Below are 5,250 nucleotides of genomic sequence, written 5' to 3' on the forward strand. Positions count from 1 at the left end.
AATTAAAATACGTAAATAAAACTTGATTATTTTGGAGAATTTATGAAAATAAGATGAAAACACCTTATGAACAATATTATAAGTTGTTTTCATAAGTTCTCTTGAACAAATAGTCTCCCAAAACCTATATTAATAGGTAAGTTAAAATAAATCAATACAAACAAACTTTTAGTCTTATTGGTCTGTTAGTTTGTTAGTCTATTTAAACATTATTTGAATTTCTTATTTATATATATCTAAAATAAATATGTTTTTATGTAAGCTAGCATACTAACCAGATCTATGAAAAAGTCTAGACATGGGCCTAAAAATAAGTCTATAAAAAATTACAGATCATATTTAGGCTTTAATTTTTTTGGTAGACTAGGTTTAGGTTTGGCAAAGCCTAGTTCAACTCAGCATATTCTCACCCCTACTCACATTCAAGTTCGACCATCCTATGTTGCAATTTTTAATTATGTTTTGCTTATGGCATCTAATATAATTTTTTTCTTATGATTAATTAAAATACTCACTTCTCTAATAAGTGCAATCCACTTGATTTAATCTTGGAATTAGTCTTTGCTCGAGAACTTATATTGCACTACATGATAAGAAGTCTGACACCACAACTTGGTTAATCATCTTTATCTTAGTTAGAATATGGTCTTATTCTATCTAACTCTAGAGTGAGGAATACTTAAGTTTGGAAAGACATGAATTAATAAAATAATGACCATCTATTTACATATGTTGGACGTAGATAACCCAAAAGGAACTTATTAAAATTAGAGAAAAATGATGGTGTACTCATAGTGTAAATGTCAATCAATGATAACTATGTATCCCGTTAAGTAAGTATGTAAATTTTAAATGATTTATATAATTTGATACTTTAAAGTATTTTGATTGGATATACATATAATATTTTTTTATACTGACAATACACTATCATTAAACTCTTTAAATTATTGGTTGAGTCTGCTCGCTTCATCCATAGTATTTTATCTTCACACACTCTAATCCCAAGCTTCATTCTCTTCCATTTCATGCAACTTTAACTTTCTTATGAATGATGTCATGACTAACCTCACACGTTTTGTTACTCTTGTTAATACTTATGGATCATTCCCAAAGAATTAGAAAATCTCTTTTTAGGTCTCGACGAATACAGAACCCTACAAGATTATGTGTCATATGGGATAATCCACTTTCATCATTAAAATATACGTCTAAACCACTTGATGTAAGCTTATTCTCTTGAAGTTCCTAAAGTCTTGTTATTGACGTGTTTCTCTTAGTCCATGGGTATCCATGAATATTTTGAATATCGTCCATGAATACCTTTGGAGCATCAACTCCATTTGATGTTCCTTGGATGAAACATTAGGTTATTTTGGTTGTTAATAAGATTTTTTAAATTGGTTGTCGATCTCGCCATCTTTGATGTTGGGAACCTGTCCAAGGGTCTTGTGAATTGGTTTCCATGAGTTTCTTTTTGCAAGATGCATTTCAAGAAATTTCATAATTGTTTTTCACATTTATCATGAAAATTTTATTTTGCTGCATCATTCTTTATAGTAATCCTCCATGATTAAGGCCATATAATATTCATATAAAAACAACCATTAATATGATAATAATTAACGCTTAATAATTTAATAGTAAGAAAATATTATAACAAAGAAGTTAGATTGTATACATATTAATATTAGTTACCCACGACACAGTTTGCTCGACTTGATATGATACCAAAATGTAACATCATATAGTAAATATTGAGAAGATTTTATGAAGTGTTTAGAAAAAAATATTCACAGGTGGTCCTAAAAACCATTAGTATGCCCACCTTAAAGGGAAAAATAAAATAAAGAGAATAAATAAGTAGTATTACATGAATATCAATTCTACTTTTAAATCCAAAGACATAAAAAAATAATCTTTTGTCTTCGATGCTTCAGTTGCCCCATATTGGCGATCTTGAGTTTCACATTCCGAAATAAAAATAATAAAATATCATAGGTTAAGAACTAAATTCTTACAGGGTTTCCTATTAGGAACCTCAAACTCTTATCACTCTTAATTCTTATGAAAATCCTTGATGATTTTCTTGTACTTACTAAGATCCTAAGAATAACTTAATTGAGTCCTTCAGTATCCCTACGAACCTATTATTTTATGAGTATGGACAAAGTGTGATATGAGCTTAAGTGTTTTGATCCCAAATGTGAGAATAATTTAAACATATCTGACAAGTGAACAAAAATGAGTATAATAATTATAGTTACCTGGAAAATCAGTTATAGGTTCTTGAGTCTGAGGTCACCATAACTTACATGTCCCATTGTATAAATGGACAATCAACTTAGCTACGGCGAATCCTATTATTCTCACATAACCCTAAGAAACCATCAAATAGTTTATATACGTTTTACTTGCTTAAAAAGTACAATGAGGATAGCCATGTGTCCGGAGGGTTGTATATGATGGTTGTTGGTGGTGTTTAAAGCTAGCTCATGCAGAGTGGTGAGAAAATATGTGTTTTTTTACGTGGATGATTTTATCCCATCTCAACCTTAAGGATGAGATATTCTTATAAACCCATTAGGCTTGGGACTTTAGATCCAAGGAGAAATTATTCTCTCTATTCCCTCATAAACGTGGGATGTGTGGGAGTCGTTTTCTCCTATAATCATGGGGAACATTGTTTCCCTCATTGACTAACTTCTCTATCTTTTTGGCACACAAGGACACATCATTACCCATGTTCATTAAGGAGGTAGATTTTGAAACCATGTTGGGCAACTCCTGCCTAATTTGGGGGCCTTATGGTATACCTTGGGTGACCTAAACACTATCACGGTACTCGCCTGACATTCCTTTAGTCGGACTATGGTTCCACTGTGGTACTCACCCATCTCCAACGATCTTTGTCTTGCTTCAGATGGACCATATTCCTTTAATCCTTATAAACTTGCTTTGGTATACAGTCTCTCAAGCATGAGGTCTTGCAATGAGTGAAGTTATTTAGTTTGAGTGTTTTAAGACTTTAAACACCAGTGACAAAAGTTATCTTGATTTTATTTCCCGAGATGACCCTTATAGGATGATACTTTAAAGTCGAGTCCCTCATGCAAGACTTTTTAGTCGAGTCCCTTAGGCGAGAAATTTTGGTCGAGTCTCTCATGAATTACACGAGGAGAGTATAACATTATTCCCATCATTTCATTATGAAATCCTTAGCGTTGTGGCTTTCATATTTATCATAGTTTTATCATTAAATGAGTAGTCTATAAAAGGCATAATGATGTGTTTTCTCTTAGGGCGATAATGATTCCTCTTTGCGGATCTAACATTCATATTGCCTTTGAGGGCGACAAGGATTCCTCTTTAAGGATCCTTCATTCATATTATCTCCGAGAATAGAAGGATTCCTCTTTGAGGATCCAATATTAATATTTCCTATAAGGGTGGAAGAGATTCCTCTCTGAAGATCCAGCGTTCATATTTCCTCTTAGAGCGACAAGGATTCCTCTTTGTGGATCCAACATGTGAATCTATGTGCATGTCAGACCCGACCCAAGGAGGAGTCCACCAAGGTTGTTGCCTTGGGCCTCAAAATTTGTAAATAGTCTATTCATCTATGTCCAATTAAAAAAAGGCATCACATATTTTTAATTGTGAATGTATTAATAACTGATTCTAATCAGCGTGTCTCATTACCATTAAGCTAGGAATAAAACATGTCAACATATTAAATATTATATCCTTTCAAAACTTTTCATTGAAAATGAAAATGATTAATGTATTATATTATTTGTATTTTATTTACTCATCAATCTAAGAATTATGGATGGAATTGTGAGTTTATTTTTTATTTTTATATACTTAAATTCTTTTTACAAATAACTAAATTTAAAATTATTTTATATTGCAAAAATATATTTAAATATAAATTTTATTATTTTAAAAGATTTTATTGTAAAATTTACCTTAGGCCTCTATTTATGTTGGGTCGACCCTAATGCATGCAAGTATAATTTCATCAGCAGTTGGTTAACCTATATGATTTTGATAATGACAAAACTATGAGGTGAAGTCTTCATATGAAGTGATGATCAAGTTGTTATGCTTGGGAGATCAACATGTCAAAGTCAATATCTTAAGGACAACACCTAATGTTAATGGGCATGGTGGAATCCCTAATGATATTTAGTCAGGCAAATATCTCTAATGCTGATGTCTATCGAGAAGTCTTATCAAGCTTCATCAGATAGAAGAAGTCTAATCCTAGATAAAGTGTTGAGTCATTGATGAATCTAGCAAGGGATCTTAAAACTTTTGAGCCTGTGAAAGAGAGGAAGTGTGAAAGCTTTCCTAGTTCGTGTCTGAGAGATTAGAGCCTTGTAAGAGATATTAGAGTAGTTTCTAAATTAGTAAGGTAATCCATACCCTCTCCTAAAAGTGTTTTCAACATATATGTTTAATAAAAATCATTAAAATCCTTATAGGAACCATCGAGGTGTTTATGGAATTGATAAAGGGTGTTCCTAAACATTTATGAGGGTTATTTACAGTGTCTAATCGATTAAGGCTATTAGACAATCGATTAGAGAAATGTTTAAATCTTTCTAATCGATTAAGTGAACATACCACCACAGTTGGAAGCTATAACAATGATGAAATATTATGCGCTAAGTCTTTCACTACGATCGGAACGTACAATCGTGATGAAATATTGAGAAATCTCCCAAAATACTTGTGTTGGGTATCGAATCCATGACCTTCACCTTTTACTATGATTGGTTTCTAAAACCATGGTGATATGTTATGCGATAATGTATTTTTACCATAACTATCAGCATGTGGTGGTAAACAGGACACATACTACCACACCCTTTATTACCATAGACCTCCAATTGTGGTAATATCCTTCCACCAACCGTGGTAAAATGTGTTTTTTTGTAGTATTAATTGTTTGACATATAACTTCTAGGGTTAAATATATGTGACCCCTTGCCAATGTAGCGAGTTTTGATTTCACACCATATAAGATTTTTTTTTGTGATTCCCCCTTACCAAATCCAGATTTCCTCAATAAAGATCCTGGAGTCACATTTTCGCTCAGATGTCCTACGTGGCATTTGACAACTTGCTAACTATGTATTTATTTTCACACGTTTCATCATTTTTTGATCCCCCCGTGAAATCTTGGGCTCACAAATACATTGCGCGTTTTTCGTTATCTTCTTCTTCCACTTACACATGGTT

The sequence above is a fragment of the Lathyrus oleraceus genome, chromosome 5 (assembly GCF_024323335.1).
Source record: "Lathyrus oleraceus cultivar Zhongwan6 chromosome 5, CAAS_Psat_ZW6_1.0, whole genome shotgun sequence".
Lineage (NCBI taxonomy): Eukaryota > Viridiplantae > Streptophyta > Magnoliopsida > Fabales > Fabaceae > Lathyrus > Lathyrus oleraceus.